The 19,780-nt window shown below is 41.9% G+C and overlaps 1 protein-coding gene across 1 annotated transcript in view; it reads right to left on the bottom strand.

Annotated features, from left to right (window-relative positions):
* The window catches only part of PRKCI (protein kinase C iota), an 86,997-nt gene that overhangs the window by 47,317 nt on the left and 19,900 nt on the right, over positions 1–19,780 (bottom strand). The gene's annotated exons all lie outside the window — the stretch shown is intronic.

Raw genomic sequence — 19,780 nt, 5'->3', positions numbered from 1 at the left:
GGAGTTTTGCTCTTGTTGCCCAGGCTGGAGTACAGTGGCGTGATCCTGGCTCACTGCAACCTCTGCCTCCCGGGTTCAAGCGATTCTCCTGCCTCAGCTTCCCGAGCAGCTGGGATTACAGGCGTGTACCACCACACCCAGCTAATTTTTATATTAGTAGAGACGGGGTTTCACCATGTTGTCCAGGCTGGTCTCGAACTCCTGACCTGAGGTGATCCGCCTGCCTTGGCCTCCCAAAGTGCTGGGATTATAGGCGTGAAGCACCATGCCTGGCTTAAGGACAAATATTTAGATATTTATTTAGACAATTCAATTTTTCTGAGGTAGGTAACATAACTTCCATTTCTATTTGTACAAAAATACTACATGAGGTTCACAGACACTAATTTATATAGATATAAAATGTTGTTCTTTGGGGTTTTTTTGGTGAGACAGGGTCTCACTCTGTCACTCAAGGCTGAATGCAGTAACAGGATCACGGCTCACTACAGCCTTGACCTCCTGGGCTCAAGCAATCTTCCCGCTTGGGCCTCCCAAAGTGCTGGGATTATGGGCATGAGCCACCACACCTGGCCATTTTGTTCTTAACATTGTATATATCCCAAATACAGCAAACAGAATCTATTCCTGACCACATTTTTTTTTTTGAGATGGAATTTGGCTCTTGTTGCCCATTCTGGAGTGCAATGATGTGATCTTGGCTCACTGCAACCTCCGCCTGGGTTCAAGCAATTCTCCTGCCTCAGCCACACGAATAGCTGGAACCAAAGACGTGCAGCACCACGCCTGGCTACTGACCACAGTTTAAATTGTCACTGCTATGTGTCTAATGGGTATGGCCAAGAGCAGGCTTTCTGTTACTTGTTTCTTTAAAAGAGGAAGTGAAAGTAGTTCCATTGCCACAATATGATTAGTTAGAAGTCTCCATGTAATCATTTTATCAAATTTTTCCCTTCACATGACAGAGCCTCCTCAAAGGAGTCACAGAAATGAAAAGCTACAAAACTATGGAAGAACAGTCACACCTGAGCTGCTATGAAATGTAAATGAACAGTTTTAGTGACAGACACACAGAGAAGGGACGGAAGAAACAACTCTCTTACCCAACTAGCCAGACAACTGAGTCACCCCTGGCAATCAATGAGGTGGCACATCTGCCCAGACTATGGCATTCCTTAATGAAAAAGTCATTCAGGCCAGGTGTGGTGGCCTGTAATCCCAATAGTTTGGGAGGCCAAGGCAGGCAGGTCACTTAAGGTCAGGAGTTCAAGACCAGCCAAGGCAACATGGTGAAACCCCGTCCCTACTAAAAATACAAAAATTAGCCAGGCACAGTGGTGTGTGCCTATAGTCCCAGCTACTCAGGAGGCTGAGGCAGAAGAATCAACTGAACCCAGGAGGCAGAGGGTGTAGTGAGTCAAGATTGTGCTACTGCACTCCAGCCTGGGCAACAAGGCAAGACTCTCAAAAAAAAAAAAGAAGAAGTCATTTAGAGCCTAGTTTGAACCTGAGCGAGTGAGAGTGAGTCCTTTTCTCTGCCATTGATTTGCTAATTCCTGTAGTTACTACACACTAGATGCCACCAACCCTATCCAAACCTCAATCACCAGCATACAGCTCAGTCTGCTAATTGAGAAAGAAAAATGAAGTCGTTTTTCCTGGCTTCTCAAAGAAGAGTGCCTCTCCCTTTTATTCCTCCCACTTGACCACTGCATTCCTACTTCCTTTTATCTTCTGAACTCGTCAGTTCCATTTCCATTTTTTCTTTCTTTCTATTTCCTAGCTCTTATCAGGCAAAGGAGTTTCTGAGTCTCCCTCTCAAAAACCAATCTCTTTCGGCCGGGCGCGGTGGCTCAAGCCTGTAATCCCAGCACTTTGGGAGGACGAGATGGGCGGATCACGAGGTCAGGAGATCGAGAGCATCCTGGCTAACACGGTGAAACCCCGTCTGTACTAAAAAATACAAAAAAACTAGCCGGGCGTGTTGGCAGGCGCCTGTAGTCCCAGCTACTTGAGAGGTTGAGGCAGGAGAATGGCGTAAACCCGGGAGGCGGAGCTTGCAGTGAGCTGAGATCCGGCCACTGCACTCCAGCCTGGGCGACACAGCGAGACTCCGTCTCAAAAAAAAAAAAAACCTCTTTCAGGTCAGGCACAGTGGCTCACACCTGTAATCTCAGCACTTGGAAGGCCAAGGTAGGTGGATCACCTGAGGAGTTCGAGACCAGCCTGGCCAACATGGTGAAACCCCGTCTCTACTAAAAATACAAAAATTAGCTGGGTGTGGTGGCACATGCCTGTTGTCCCTGCTACTCGGGAGGCTGAGGCAGGAGAATCACTTGAACCTGGGAGGTGGAGGTTGCAGTGAACCGAGATCACACCATTGCACTCCAGCCTGGGCAACAAGAGTGAGACTTTGTCTCGGGGGGAAAAAAAAATCTCTTTCCCATTCAGATTGACACTCCATTCATTCAGTAGCCACAAATCTCAAGAGTAAAACTAGACACTAAAACTGGAGGAAACAGGTGAGAAGACGAGAAAGGAAAAGGGGCAGGGTCTTTGTTTTTTTCACTACATACTTCTCTTTAATATTTTAAAAATCATAAGTTTGTAATCTTTTACAATGAAACAACTTTTTTTCACATAGTGATCATATCCTTTCTCCATGTTCTTATCTTACACACATTTCTCAAAATGCTGCTGCCAGGTTTTAGCCCAAACACTGCACCAAAACTGTGGTTGCAAAGGTCATGAAACCAGCTGCTGAAACCTAGGACATCTTTTCAGTCCTTATTCTAGGTGATCTCTCTTGCAGCCCCTGACAAAGTTGCCCACTGAGTATTATAGAAATCCTGTCTCTAGGTTCACCAACTGTTCTTTTTAACTGTTTATTCTGGAAAATTTGAAACATATTTCAAAATGTTGTTTTTCCCTATATACCCACCCACTTATTCTCTACCATGGCAGCATTTTGACAAAATCTCTATAACTCTAGATAAAAATTCCTTAGTATAATCCAAATATTGTTATTAACCTACAAAAACTAGTAAGTATCTTCTTTGACCACAATGGAACAAAACTAGAAATCAGTAACAAAATGGACTTTGGGAACTACAAAAACACATGAAAGTTAACAATATGCTCCTTATTAACCAGTGGGTCAATACAAAATCAAGAAGAAAATTGAAAAATGTCTTAAAAAAATGAAAATAGAAACACAACATACTACCAAAACCAATGGGATACAGCAAAAGCAGTACTAAGAGTTGAGTTTATAGCAAGTAATAAGTGCCTACATCTAAAAAATGAGAAAGGCTCTAAATGAACAAACTAACAATGCATCTTAAAGAACAAGAAAAGCGAGAACAAACCAAACACAAAATTAGTAGAAGAAAAGAAATAATAAAGATCAGAACACAAATGATGAAACTGAAACAAAACACACAAAAGATCAACAAAACATAAACCTGATTTTTTGAAAACATAAACAATATCAACAAATCTTTAACCAAACTAAAAATAAGAGAGACAAGACCCAAAGAAATAAAATCACAGATGAAAAAGGAGACAATACAACTGATACTGCAGAAATTCAAAGGATCATTAGAGGTCATAGTGAGCAACTATATGCCAACAAATCAGAAAGCCTAGAAGAAATGGATAACCTCCTAGACACATACAACCTATCAAGTCTGAACCATGAAGAAATCCAAAACCTGACTAGACTGCTAACAAGTAGTGAGATCGAAGCCATAATAAAAAGTCTCTCAGCAAAGAAAAGCCCAGGACTCAAAGGCTTCAGTGCCATTTAAAGAAAAACTAATAGCAGTCTTACTCAAACTATTCCAAAATATGGAGGAGGAGAGAACAGTTTCAAACTCATTCTAAGATCCAGTAATATCCATCAGTATTACTAAAACCAGACAGATACGTCAAAAAAAAAAAAAAGAAAAAGAAAAAGAAAACTACAGGTCAACATCTCTGATGAACATTGATGCAAAAATCCTCAACAAAACACTAGCAAACTGAATTCAACAACACATTAAAAAGATCACTCATCATGACCAACTGGACTTTGTTCCAGGGATACAAGGATGGTTCAACACATGCAAATTAATCAATGTGATACATCACATTGATACAATGTGATACAACAGAATAAAGGACAAAAACCATATGATCATTTCAATTGATGCTAAAAAAAAAAAAAAAAGAGCCATTTGGTAAAATTCAGCATCCCTTCATGACAAAAACCCTAAAAAACCTGGGGATAGAAGGAACATAGCTCAACACGATAAAAGCCATATAAGACAGACCCACACCTAGTATCATACTGAATGGAAGAAAATTGAAAGTCTTTCTTTAAGATTTGGAACAAGACAAGGCTGGCCACGATTATTCAACATAATGAGACAAGAGAAAGAAATAAAGGGTCTCCAAATTAGAAAGGAAGAAGTCAAATTATCCTTGTTTGTAGATGATATAATCTTATATATTTGCAAAAACCTAAAGACTCTACAAAAAAAAACTGTTAAACTAATTCAGTAAAGTTGAATATGAAATCACCATACAAAAATCCATAGCATTTCTATATGCCACAGCAAATAATCTGAAAAAGTAATCAAAAAAGTAATTCCATTAACAGTAACTGCAAATAAAATAAAATACCCACGAATAAATATCAAAAAAGAAGTGAAAGATCTCAGCCTGGCGCAGTGGCTCATGCTTGTAATCCCTGCACTTTGGGAGGCCGAAGCAGGCGGATCACCTGAGGTCAGGAGTTCGAGACCAGCCTGACTAACATGGAGAAATCCCATCTCTACTAAAAATACAAAATTAGCCAGGCGTGGTGGTTCATCCCTGTAATCCTCAGTCAGGAGACTGAGGCAGGAGAACCACTTGAACCCAGGAGGCGGAGATTGCGGTGAGCTGAGATCGTGCCATTGCACTCCAACTTGGGCAACAAGAGCGAAACTCTGTCTCAAAAAAAAAAAAAAGTGAAAGATCCTTTCTTTACAATGAAAGTCATAAAATACTGATGCAAGAAACTGAAGACACACACATTAAAAAAAAAAAAGGAAAGATATTCCATGTTCATGGATTGGAAGAATCAATACTGTTAAAATGTCCATACTACATTTGGACATCTGTAGATTGAAAGCAATCTACAGATTCAGTGTAATTCCTATCAAAATACCAATAACATTCTTCAGAGAAATAGAAAAAAAAATCATTGTAAATTTATATGGAACCACAAAAGACCCAGAATGGCCAAAGCTAGCCTGAACAAAAATAACAAAACTGGAGGAATCGCATTGTGCCTTTAAATTGTACTACGGAACTGTAGTAACCAAAGCAGGATGGTGCTGGCATAAAAACAGACACATAAACTGATGGAACAAAAGAGAGAACCCAGAAATAAATTCATACATCTAGAGTGAACTCATTTTTTACAAAGCTGCCAAAAACATAAACTGGGGAAAAGACAGTCTTCAATAAATAAGACTGTCAATAAATACTGCTGGGAAAACTGGATATCCACATGCAAAAGAATGAAACTAGACCCCTATCTCTCACCATATACAAAAATCAAATCAAAATGAATTAAAGACTTAAATCTAAAACCTCAAACTATGCAACTACTAAAAGAAAAAACTGTGGAAACTCTCCATGACATTGGTCCAGGCAAGTAATTCTTGAGTAACACCCCACAATCACAGGTAATCAAAGCAAAAATAGTTAAGTGAGATCACATCAACTTAGGTTTCTATAAAACAAAGCAATCAAAAAAGTGAAGAGACAGCCCACAGAATAGAAGAAAATATTTGCACGCTATGCATCTGACAAAGGATTAATAACCAGAATATACAAGGAGTTCAAACAACTCAATGGGAAAACAAATCTAATAATCTGATTAAATAATGGGCAAAAGTCTGAATAGACTTTTCTTTGAAACGGATCTTGTTCTGTCACCCAGGCTGGAGTGCAGTGGCGTAATCTTGGCTCACTGCAACCTCCGCCTCCTGGGTTAAAGTGGTTCTCCTGCATCGGCCTCCCAAGTAGCTGGGATTGCAGGCACGTGCCACCACGCCCAGCTAATTTTTGTATTTTTGGTAGAGACAGGGTTTCACTATGTTTGCCTCGCTGGTCTTGAACTCCTGACCTCAAGTGATCTGCCCGCCTCGGCCTCCCAAAGTGGTGGGATTACAGGCGTGAGCCACCACTCCTAACCCTGAATAGACTTTTTTTTTTTTTTTTAAGATGGAATCTTGCTCTGTCGCCCAGGCTGGAGTGCAGTGGCACAATCTCGGCTCACTGCAAGCTCCACCTCCCAGGTTCATGCCATTCTCCTGCCTCAGCCTCCTGAGTAGCTGGGACTACCGGCGCCCACCACCATGCCTAACTTTTTGAATTTTTTAGTAGAGAGGGGGTTTCACCGTGTTAGCCAGGATGGTCTTGATCTCCTGACCTCGAGATCTGCCTGCCTCAGCCTCCCAAAGTGCTGGGATTACAGGTGTGAGCCACCGTGCCTGGCTCCTGAATAGACATGTTTTAAAAGGAGACATACAAATGGCAACAGATATATGAAAGGGTCTTCAACATCATTGGTCATCAGGGAACTGCAAATCAAAACTACATCAAGATATCATCTCATTCCAGTTAAAATGGCTTTTATCCAAAAGAGAGGCGATAACAAATGCTGGAAAGGATGTGCAGAAAAGGGAAACCTCACATGCTGTTGGTGGGAATGTACTTTAGTACAGTCACTATGGAGAACAGTACAGAGATTTCTCGGAAAACTAAAATTAGAACTACCATATGATGCAGAAATCCCACTGCTAGATATACACCCAAAAGAAATCAGTATATTGAAGAGATATGTACACTCCCATGTTTATTGCAGCACTATTCACAATAGCCATGATTTGGAAGCAACTTAAGTGTCTAGCAATACAATGGGAGTACTATTCAGCCACAAAAAAGAATGAGATCCTGTCACTTGCAACAACATAGATGGAACTGGAAGACACTGTGTCAAGTGAAATAAGCCAGATACAGAAAGACAAACCTTACATGCTCTCATTCATTTGTGGAAGCTAATAATTAAAACAAGTGAACTCAGCCGGGCTCAGCGGCTCACGCCTGTTAATCCCAGCACTTTTGGAGGCTGAGGCGGGTGGACCACGAGGTCAGGAGATCGAGACCGTCCTGGCTAACACAGTGAAACTCTGTCTCTACTAAATATACAAAAAATTAGCTGGGTGTCGTGGTGGGCACCTGTGGTCCCAGCTACTCGGGAGGCTGAGGCAGGAGAATGGCGTGGACCCGGGAGGTGAAGCTTGCAGTGAGCCGAGATTGTGCCACTGCACTCCAGCCTGGGCAACAGAGTGCGATTCTGTCTCAAGAAAAAAAAAAAAAAAAAAATTGAACTCATGGAGACAGAGAGTAGAATGATAATTGCCAGAAGCTGGGAATGATAGTGGTGGAGAGTGGGTACAAAACTATAGTCACACAGAATGAATAAGATCTAGTATTTGGTTCAAGACCAGACAGGGCAACATAGTGAGACCTCCGTCTCTACAAAAATTTTTTTTAAATGGCCAGGAATAGTGGCTCAAGCCTGTAGTCCCAGTAGGCTGAGGCAGGAGGACTGCTTGAGCATGGGAGGTCAAGGCTGCAGTGAGCTGTGATCATGCTACTGTACTCCAGTCTGGGCAACAGAGTGAGACACTGTCTCAGAGAAAAAAAAAAAAAAAGGTTAGAAAAAGTAAAAAAAGAAAAAAAGATCTAGTACTTGACAGCACAACAGGGTAATTACAGTCAACAAAATTTATTGTATATTTAAAAATAACTAAGAGTGTAATTGGGATGTTTGTAACACAAAGAAATGATAAACGCTTGAGGTGATATATATCCCATTTACCCGACATGATTATGCACTGTATGCCTGCATCGAAATAGCTCATGTACCCCATAAACATATATACCTACTATGTATCCATTAAACTTAAAGTAAAAAATTAACAGAAAGTCTGCCCATTTAAAATTTGGCCACGTATTTCCAACTATCCCCCAAAAGAGTTATGACACATACATTCATTCGACCAACAGTGTACCTCCTGAGTAGCTGGAACTACAGGCGGCCCGCCATCATGCCCAGTTCATTTTTGTATTTTTAGTAGAGACAGGGTTTCACCATGCTGGCCAGGCTGGTCTTGAACCCCTGACCTCAACTGATCCACCGGCTTTGGCCTCTGAAAGTGCTGGGATCACAGGTGTGAGCCATCACACCTAATTTCTTACAGATAATTACTATATTCTGTATTTTCCAATCCAATAGGTGAAAAGTGATGTCCCACTTTAATATTTTAAAACTTCTTTAATTATTAGTGATTTTTGAACCTGTTATTTATGAATTGGCTATTTATACCTCACTATGTAGATTTTTCATCTATTTCTTCTTGACATTTATTGTACAATAGAGATAGCAATCCTTTGTTGTAAATGTTGCAAATATTTCCTCTCAGTTGTTACTATTCTTGTATACAAAATTAGGAAAAGTCTTCTCTTTCCAAATTTCCTTTTTCAAAATTTTCCTTTTATTTTTGAGCATTTATTTTTCCTGATGAAATTTTTGTCAGACTTAAAATCTTGTTGGAAATTTGGGAGAAATGTTTTCTTTACAGATTGATATGTAGGGAATTCACTTTGTATAATGTTGCTTTTTCCCAAACCATTCATTCAAGTTTCGTTTTATGACACTCAATTTAGTTTTTTGTTTCTTTATGTAGTTTCTTCAAATTTCTCTAAGGTTTATTACTAGATTTTTTCAAAAACCAGTTTTTATGTTGTTACTGTGGATTAAATATTTTCTTTGAATATACTTTCTGATTGAATATTTTCAATCTGTAGGGAGGAAAGTTACTGGTTTTCATATGCTCATTTTATAAATGTCTTAGTATTGATATTTTAAGAGCCTAGATGAAAAAGTGAGGTCAACATGATTTAACCACATTACACAGATACACTATTTTTGATCAAAACTCAGTACACTGATAAATAATAAGTATAAGTGTATGCAGAGAAATTGGAAAAATGGTGTACCCACTCTGGAAAACTGGCAGTTCCTCGCAAGGTTAAACAGTTACCATATGAAATGAAAACATACTCACACAAAAAGTTGTAACCAAATGTTCATAGCAACATTACCCACAATAGCCAATAAGTAGATCAATAAAATGTGTATATCCATACAGTGGAATATTATCCACCCATAAAAGGAATTAGTAATGACACTGTATAGGAAACATCTAGAATCAGTCTATCTATAGAAACAGATCGTGGATTAGTGGTTGCCTAGGTCTGGGGCCTGCAGAGAAAGGGGTAGGGGGGAAACAAGTAGTGACTGCTAATAGATACAGGATTTTTTGTTTGGAGTGGGGGTTGGTAATGAAAATGTTCTATAATTGATGGTGATAACAGCTGCACAGTTCTGTGATTATACTAAAAACCAATGAATTGTACACTTTACATTGGTGAATTATATCTTAGTAAAGTTTTTTTTTTTTAAAGAGTGTGGAGTCTAGCTTTTTTTTTTTTTTTTTTTTTTGGTCTCACTCTGTCACCCAGGCTGGAGTGTGGTAGCACCACCTCAGCTCACTGCAACGTCCAGCTCCCAGGTTCAAGTGATTCTCCTGCCTCAGCCTCCCTAGTAGCTGGGATTACAGGTGTGCGCCACCACGTCCAGCTAATTTTTTTTTTTTTTTTTTTTTTTTTTTTTTTTTTAGTAGAGACAGAGGCAAGGCTGGTCTCAAACTCCTGACTCAGGTGATCCACCTGCCTCAGCCTCCTAAAGTGCTGGGATTACGGGCGTGAGCCACCACATCCAGCCAGAGTCTAGCATTTTTACAAAAGTAAGTTTGCCTGCAAAATAGCAGGAGCAAAGTTTACAAGTCTGTTCTATTTTTTCTCAAAGAAATAAAGTAAGTCATTTAAAAAAGGACTCCCTTTTCCAGTTATGTAAATTTCTCTCATTTTGCCACAAATATGAAAGTCAGTATCATTATTTCTTTTTTTTTTCCTGAGATAGAGTCTCACTCTGTTGCCTAGGTTGGAATGCAGTGGCATGATCTTGGTTCACTGTAGCCTTGACCTCCCAGGCTCAAGCAATCATCCTATCTCAGCCTTCCAAGGTGGGAGCTGAACCCCACAGGCTCATGACACCATGCCTGGCTTTTTTTTCCCTTTCATTTTTTGTAGAAACAGGGTCTCCCTATGTTGACCAGGCTGGTCTTAAAACTCCTAGGCTCAAGCAATCCTCTCGCCTTGGTCTCCAAAAGTGCGGGGATTACAGGCATGAGCCACCACGCCAAGCCAACACTTCATTTCTAATATTCCAGGTGAGAAAACTGAGTCCAGACTGTTTTTTAAATAAGATACACACACACACAAACACACACATGCGCGTTCTCTCCCTCTCTCTCTGTCATAAATGATACCAATGAGTGTTTTGTTTTTTTTTTTTTTTTGAGACGGAGTCTCGCTCTATCGCCGGGGCTGGAGTGCAGTGGCCGGATCTCAGCTCACTGCAAGCTCCGCCTCCCGGGTTCCCGCCATTCTCCTGCCTCAGCCTCCAGAGTAGCTGAGACTACAGGCGCCCGCCACCTCGCCCAGCTAGATTTTTGTAGTTTTTTTAGTAGAAACGGGGTTTCACCGTGTTAGCCAGGATGGTCTCGATCTCCTGAACTCGTGATCCGCCCGTCTCGGCCTCCTCCCAAAGTGCTGGGATTACAGGCTTGAGCCACTGCGCCCGGCTACCAATGAGTGTTTTATAAGCATCTTGGCTTTTCAAAATCTAAACATTAAAACATTAAGTCCAGATTTCCCTAGACTCACTGGCTAATTCTGATGCCCCAGAAAGCAAAAAAGGATTGAACCAAATCCAATACATTGCAAACTGTGATTTCCACATTTCAAGTGACTTCTGCAGTTAGGATGATTTTACTGTAGTAGTCTATGAATGAAAAAAGCCAATTCTAACCATCTCACTTTTGCTGGACATCATCTTTTTATCAGGCCAGTATCTGCTTGCTGTTTGTTAGTTGAAATCTAAGCTAGATCAAGTACTTGTTTCCAAAATGTACCTAGAGACTACCACTTCTGAATAACCATAAGGAAGTACGAAAATAAGAGTTAGTTACTGACTCTACGTATGTTAAAATCCATTTTGTTTTTCTTGGACTGAATGTCTTTAGTTCAAGTATTACCTGTTTTGGCCATCTGCTTAATGCCTGATAAAACTGAATGCATAAGTGTGAAGCAAAACATTCCAAGCAGTCATCATGAAACTAAAATGAGCAGAAAAGCTATTTCTCAAAGCCCACTCTATTACAAAAGTCCAAATTCACATCCTAGAGCAGGAATACACCCAGAATGAGAACTGTTCAGTGCAGTGAATTTCAAGGTAATGAAATCTGTATATTAAATCAGCAGGTTTTTTTTCTTTTTTTCCCCAACACATCTACTGTTTTCGTTTTTGTTGCGCTGTTGTTTTTTACCTATAAAAACAAAAGCAAATTAGGGCATTAGACCTCAAAAAGTTAGGTAAATATTCACAATCCAATTATTTATATGAGATAACCTGACAGGATATAGAACATGAAACATACATGTAACTCTCGTTTTATTTAGTTATTTCAGTATATGCCTAAATTCAGTGCCCCACATTTCAAAGAACACAGCCTAATACCAAAGTTGGCAACCTCTGAGACAGTGTCACACACTCTTCTTCCAGACATCTGAGTTGGCCACAGACTCACAGACTCTCACTCTCTGTTCCCATCAGGACCATCATGCTGCCACCCTGCCTCTGGATATGCAGTCAGAACACTAAACCATTTGCAAGTCACTGTATTCCCTTACTTAAAGGGTTACACTGCTTAAAATATAGATTTGCAAAAATTTTCCAAGAATGCCATAATTTTTAGGTGGTCATCCTTTCACTATTAGGCCCAGTAACAATAGTAGTGAATTTTTGGCTTGTTGCTTCCTTTTTCTGGGAGGTGTAAGTCAGTGTTTACAGAAATATATGCCATCCCATGAAGCTGCTCATCCTCAACTTTTTTTTTTTTTTTTTTGAGACAGAGTTTCACTCTTGTTGCCCAGGCTGGAGTGCAATGGCACGATCTCGGCTCACTGCAACCTCCGCCTCCCAGGTTCAATCGATTCTCCTGCCTCAGCCTCCCAAGTAGCTGGGATTATAGGCGTGTGTCACCACACCTAGCTAATTTTACATTTTTAGTAGAGATGGGGTTTCTCCATGTTGGTCAGGCTGGTCTCAAACTCCCGACCTCAGGTGATCCACCCTCCTCGGCCTCCCAAAGTGCTGGGAATATAGGCGTGAGCCACTGCATCCAGCCTCAGCGCTTACATTGGGAGAGATGAAGTAAATGAATAGACATAATCCTCCATCTAAAACAATTTTAAAACACTGGATTAAACAGTGGTTTAAGGCCGGGTGCAGTGGCTCATGCCTGTAATCCCAGCACTTTGGGAGGCCAAGGTAGAAGGACTGCTTGAGTCCAAGAATTCAAGACCAGCCTGGGCAACATAGCAAGATCCCATCTCTACAAAAAAAAAAAAAAAAAAAACGAAAAAATTAGCCTGGGAGGTCAAGGCTGCAGTGAGCCACGACTGTACCACTGCACTCCAGGCTGGGTGGCAAAGTGAGACTCTGTCTCCAAAAAAAAAGTCTTAAAAGCAGCCAGAGAAGAGATGCTTCACATACAAAAAGGAAGTTGACAGTAGATTTTGCATCAGAAACAATGCAAGCTGTAAGACAGGGTACTGAGAGATAAAAAAACTTCCAACCTGGAATTATTTACCAATCACAATCATCTTTCAAAAACATAAAAACAAAGGTGACCAAGCATAGGTAAATTCATAGAAAGTTTAACACAGGTTACTAGGGACTGCAAAAGGAGGGATAGGGAGTTATTAGGGAGTTATTGTTTAATGGGTACAGTTTCTGATTGGGATGATGAAAAGTTCTGGAAATGGATGGATAGTGGTAATAGTTGTACAACACTGAATGTGCTTATGCCACTGAACTGTACACTTAAGAGTGGTTGAACTGGTAAATTTTCTTATTTATATTTAATTACAATAAAAAAAATTTAAAGGGTACACTAGTTCCCTAACTACATTAACAGATCTCAAGACACCTGCTGGGCATGGTGGCTCACGCCTGTAATCCTAACGAACACTTTGGGAGAGCAAGGCGGGAGGATCACTTGAGCTTAGGAGTTCTGAGACCAGCTTGGGCAACACAGCAAGACTCTATTTTTTTTTTTTTTTTTTTTTTTTGAGACGGAGTCTCTCGCTCTGTCACCCAGGCTGGAGTGCTGTGGCCGGATCTCAGCTCACTGCAAGCTCCACCTCCCGGGTTCACACCATTCTCCTGCCTCAGCCTCCCGAGTAGCTGGGACTACAGGCGCCCGCCACCTCGCCCGGCTAGTTTTTTATAGTTTTTAGTAGAGACGGGGTTTCACCATGTTAGCCAGGATGGTCTCGATCTCCCGACCTTGTGATCCGCCCGTCTCGGCCTCCCAAAGTGCTGGGATTACAGGCTTGAGCCACCGCGCCCGGCCGCAAGACTCTATCTCTACAAAAAAATAAAATAAAAAATTTAGGCTGGGCCCGGTGGCTTACCCCTGTAATCCCAGCACTTTGGGAGGCCAAGGCGGGTGGATCACTTGAGGTCAGGTGTTCGAGACCAGCCTGGCCAACATAGCAAAACCCCATTTCTACTAAAAGTACAAAAATTAGCTGGGCATGGTGGCAGGCGCCTGTAATCCCAGCTACTCGGGAGGCTGAGGCAAGAGAATCACTTGAACACTGGAGGCGGAAGTTGCAGTGAGCTGAGATCATGCCACTGCACTCCAGCCTGGGCGACAAGGGCGAGACTCTACCTCAAAAAGAAAAAAAAAAAATCAGCTGGGCATGGTGGAGCACTCCTGTAGTCCCAGCTACTCAGGAGGCTATGGCAGGCAGATTGCTTGAGCCTGGGAGGTAGGCCGCAGTGAACCATGATCACACCACTGCATTCCAGCCTGGGTGACAAAGAAAGGATTTGTGTCAGAAAGAAAAAAAAAAAAAAGACATAACATCCAGAGAAAAAAGAGACATTTCATAATGTGGGATACATAATGTCATTTATTAAAAAGCACAAAAACACTATGCTTGAGCCAGAAGTCATGGTGTACATCTGTAGTTTCAGCTAGGAGAACTGCTTGAGCCCAGGAGTTGGAGGCCAACCGGAGCAACATAGTGAGATCCTGTCTCTCAAAAACAAAACCAAAAAAACCCACTACATTTTGTCATTTATATGTATGCAATAGTGACAGAAAGCAGATCAGTGATTGCCTACGGATGGAGAAGTGAGAGTGAGGAGAAAACAGTGTGGGGATCATAAGTGTATTCCATGTGACCAGTGGTCTATGAGGGAGAGGAAGAGGACAGGGCAACTGGAGATGGGATGCCAATGAGGACAGACCTTCCCAGATACTGGAGCAGATGAAGCGTCCAAGGGCCACAATACTGCCTCAAGACTCCCACAGCCTCTCTTGCCTCATAAATAAAAAACTGTTTCTCCACTTACAATGCTTCTGACACCAGATGTGTGAGTTTTCCACAAGCAAATCTTTGATTCTCTGTGGAGACCAATCGAGCGTCCTACAACTTAATTAAATTCTGATACTACCTGGAGTTAGCATAGACCCCACAGGTTTAGGGCTCAGTCCCACAGACCGCCCCCCACTTCAGATGCTAACTGCAAGTAGTGGATCCTCAAATCAGCCACAAATCAGCCAAATTAGTCTGACTTGGCTACAAACTGGGCATTCCCATGTTGGGACTCGGTAACCAATACTTCCCAGACTTTCTCCCCCAACCACGCACCCCTACAACTGACCTCTCCCAAAGCCAGAATGACTTCTCTGAAGTTCCTTTATAGCCCAAAATCCAGACCCACCAAGGAGGACAACTGTTCTGTCTTCCCCTCCCAGTAAGACCAAGAATGTAATCACACAGATTACAGATCCTTTCACAAGATAATGTACAAGTTAATCTCCCTTCCCTGATCCATTCATTCTTCCTAGTAATCCCCACAACAAAATTCCTCTTTTCCCTTCTCCTATAACCCGTTTTATTTAATTAATTTATTTTTTAGGCTAGTCAAGTGAAGCAATGGGAATGGAGAAGGAACAAAGAAATCTGTAACTGGCTGTGATCAATTAGCTGTAAACACCACTGCACCTGGACCAGCCATATAACCTGTTTTGACAGGATATTACATATGCTTCCGAACTCCACTGGGGGGTGAGTAATCGCTGTGATTCCCTCGTGTAATAAAATCTGTAATCTGTATGACTTTTCTCCAATTAATCTGCCTCTTGTGAGTTGATTTTTTTCTTTTTTTTTTTTTTGAGATAGAGTCTCGCTCTGTCGCCCAGGCTGGAGTGCAGTAGCGCGATCTCGGCTCACTGCAAGCTCTGCCTCCTGGGTTCATGCCATTCTCCTGCCTCAGCCTCCCCAGCAGCTGGGACTACAGGTGCCCACCACCACGCCCAGCTAATGTTTTTGTATTTTTAGTAGAGACAGGGTTTTACCATGTTAGCCAGGACGGTCTCGATCTCCTGACCTCGTGATCCGCCCACCTCGGCCTCCCTTACAGGCGTGAGACACTGCGCCCTGCTGGCAAGTTGATTTTTCAGCAAACCTTTGGAGAGCAATGGGGAAGCTTTTCCCTGGCCCCTACACCCACAACCCCCTCCTCATGTTAAACAATTTACTCCAAAAACACTTTATTATAAAGGATATTATAAAGGATACAAATGAAGAACCAGATGAAGAGGTACATGGGGTAAGGTACAGGGGGACGCAGAGCTTCCAAGTTGGTCTGGAGGTACCACCCTCCCAGGATCTTGATTTGTTCACCGAGCAGGAAGCTCTCTGAACTCCTACATTTTGGGTTCTTAAGGGGGTCCCATTACCTAAGCAAGACTGATTAAACCATTGGCCGCTGGTGATTAACTCCATCTCCAGGCCCCTCTGCCTTCCCCAGAAATAAGGGGGAAGTAGGCTGAAGGTCCCAACTCTCTAACCACATGGTTGATTCCTCTGGCAACCAGAAGCCATCCTCCAAGAGCCACCTCATTAGCATAAAATAAGGTTTGGTTGGCAGGGGCTTATCATAAATAACAAAAGATGCTCTTCTCATTTCTATTACTCAGGATCTCATGGGAATCAACAGACCTTAATGAAAAATCTAACCTTTTACTTGAACAAGGGTTTTAGGCACTGTCAGGAACCAGTGATGAATAGCAGATATATTTTTTCATTACATTATAGTATCACACCTCACCTCTGAATCCATCCCCACTCCTGCCAAGGGTTTCTCCCAGGTAAACCCCAGTCTAATTCCTTTTCCTCCCAGGCCTCCAGACAGCCTGGTGTATAAAAGATGGCAGCCAGAATTTCCTGGGCATAAGGTCTGTCTGAAGAACAGAGCAGGGGCAGAGGCCAGAACTAAGAGAAGTAGTTGGGGACATCTCTAGTCAGCTATCTTCTAATTGGAAAACGGCACCCCTAGAGTGCAGGCAAACTTTTCAGGGACGAACAGGCATAGACAATTTTTAAAAGGAATCAATTACCTGATCCTCAACTTCCATGTGAATTCCTTAAGGATGTGTCCGGGATGAACTGCCCCATCTCATCTCCTTTTCCAAATCTTTTCCCATTTTATAAAAGCAGCATATATACCTACCACATGATCCAGCTATTCTACTTCTGGGTATTGACTCAAGAAAAATGGAAATATATTTCCATACAAGGACTTATACATGACTGTTCACAGCACCTTTTTTAAAACAGCCAAAACCAGAAACAATCCCAATGATCTTCAACAGATTAATGAATTGTAATACATCCACAGGACAGAATACTACTCAGCAATAAGAAGGAATGAACTACTGATACACACATCTAATACAAGTATCAACAATTATGCTAAGTAAAAAAGTCACACATCCCACCAAAAAGTACATGCTGTATAATTCTACCCATATAAAACTCTAAAAAATGCAAACTACTCTGTAGTAACAGAAAGCAGATTAGTAGTAGCCTGAGGACAAAAAGCAGGAGTGAGGTGCTGCTAAGCACAAGGAAATATTTGGGGATAACAGATACGTTCTCTATCTTGCCTGTGCTGATGGGTTCCTAGGCATCAAAACTCATCCAACTGTAAAGTTTTAATATGTATAACTTATTATATGTCAATTATACCTCAATAAATTTATTTTTAAGTGAAATTAAAAACATGAATAATTTATAACCAGTAGAACTTATCTATAAGGAATGTTAAAGAGGCCAGGTGCAGTGGCTCACTCCTGTAATCCCAGCACTTTGGGAGGCTGAGGCAGGCAGATCACCTGAGGTCAGGAGTTCAACACCAGCCTGCCCAATGTGGCAAAACCCCATCTCTACTGAAAATACAAAAATCAGCCGGGCATGGTGGCAGGTGTCTGTAATCCCAGCTACTCAGGATGTTGAGGCAGGAGAATCGCTTGAACCCCGGAGGTCGAGGTTGCAGTGAGCCGAGATTACACCACTGCACCCCAGCCTGGGCGACAGAGCAAGGATCCATCTCAAAACAAAACAAAACAAAAACAAAAGAAATGTTAAAGGAAGTTCTTCAAACAAAAGGAAAACTATATCAGTTACAAAACTAGATATGCTTGGAGGTACTTAGCTTTCCTTTTCTAATTGCTGTTAATTTTTTCTTGTCTTTTCTTTTTCTTTTGAGATGGGGTCTCACTCTGTGGCCCAGGCTAGAGTTCAGTGGTGCACTCTTGGCTCACTGCAGCCTCAACCTCCTGGGCTAAGCCACCCAAAGTAGCTGGGATTAAAGGCTCATGTCACCACACTTAGCTAATCGTCTTTATTTTTTTTTGTAGGGACAGGTCTCGCGGTTGCCCAGGCTGGTCTGAACTCCTGGCTTCAAGTGATCCTCCAGCCTTGGCCTCCCAAAGTGCTGGAATTACAGGCATGAACCCTACGCCTGGCTGTTAAAATTAATTTTTCAATTTTCAGGTTTGGAGTCATAATACTGCTATCTAAATAGGCGAAGTAGCATTGGCTAAGGTCAGGAGTTCAAGACCAGCCTGGGCAACAATGTAACAAGACCCTGTCTTTACAAAAAAAAAATTTTTTTGAGATGGAGTTTTGCTCTTGTTGCCCAGGCTAGGTACAATGGTGTGATCTCAGCTTACTGCAGCCTCTACCTCCCGGGTTCAGGCAATTCTCCTACCTTAGCCTCCGAAGTAGCTGGGATTACAGGCATGCACCACCACGCCCGGCTAATTTTGTACTTTTAGTAGAGATGGGGTTTCTCCATGTTGGCCCGACCTCAGGTGATCCTCCTACCTCGGCCTCCCAAAGTGCTGGGATTACAGGTGTGAGCCACTGCACCCAGCCAAAGTAATTTTTTAAAAGTAGCTAGGTGTGGGCCGGGCGCGGTGGCTCAAGCCTGTAATCCCAGCACTTTGGGAGGCCCAGACGGGCGGATCACGAGGTCAGGAGATCAAGACCATCCTGGCTAGCATGGTGAAACCCCGTCTCTACTAAAAACACAAAAAACTAGCCGGGCGAGGTGGCGGGCGCCTGTAGTCCCAGCTACTCGGGAGGCTGAGGCAGGAGAATGGCGTGAACCCGGGAGGCGGAGTTTGCAGTGAGCCGAGATTGCGCCACTGCACTCCAGTCTGGGCGACAGAGCGAGACTCCGCCTCAAAAAAAAAAAAAAAAAAAAAAGTAGCTAGGTGTGGTGGTACACACCTGTAGCTAAGAGGCTGAGATGGGAGGATCCCATAAGCCCATGGGTTTGAGGCTGCAGTGAGCTATAATCGCGTCAGTATACTCCAGCCTGGGCAACGGAGTGAGACTTTCTCTCTTTCTCTCTCTCTCTCTCTCTCTCTCTCTCAAAACAAAGGTGAACTACACTATAGCATCTGCATCATTCACAATAGCTAAGATATGCCCATCAATGGATAAACAGATACAATACATACGGCATATATACACAATGGAATACTACTCAGCCTCAAGCAGAAAATTCTGTCATATTCAACAACACAGATGAACCTAGAGGACATTATGCTAAGTGAAATAAGCATAAGCCAGGCATACAAAGGCAAATACCACATGATATGTGGAATCTAAAAAAGTTGAACTCATACACGTATAGAGTACCAGAGGCTGGAGGGAGTGGGTTAGATAGAGAAAGGAGAGGCGCCAGTTAAAGGGTACAAGGTTGTGGTTAGACAGGAGTAGTAAGTTCTGGTGATCTATTGCATAGCATGGTGACTACAATTCATAATAATGTATTGTGTATTTCAAAATAACAAAAAGAGTGGATTTTAAATGTCCTCACCACAAAGAAATAAGCATTTGAGGTAACAGATGTGTTAATTACCCTGATTTTTTCATTCCACAACATATACATGTATTGAAACATCACACTGTATCCCATGAACATATACAATTATTATCTGTCAATTAAAAATTTTTTTAAAAACTGAAAACTCACCTTTGTTAAAAAAAATAAAGTCACATTTGTCATTCCCTGTCCCACACTTTTGTTACACAAGAATTTATGAGAAAGAGGAGAGTGGCATGATGGTTACAAAATTACTACTCATTCTAAAATGTTTAGTTAGATTAAGCAAAC

The sequence above is a fragment of the Trachypithecus francoisi genome, unplaced genomic scaffold (assembly GCF_009764315.1).
Source record: "Trachypithecus francoisi isolate TF-2019V2 unplaced genomic scaffold, Tfra_2.0 Lachesis_group0, whole genome shotgun sequence".
NCBI classification, from domain to species: Eukaryota; Metazoa; Chordata; class Mammalia; order Primates; family Cercopithecidae; genus Trachypithecus; species Trachypithecus francoisi.
Note: the sequence above shows the minus strand (reverse complement) of the source record. Positions and strands in the feature narration are given on the sequence as shown.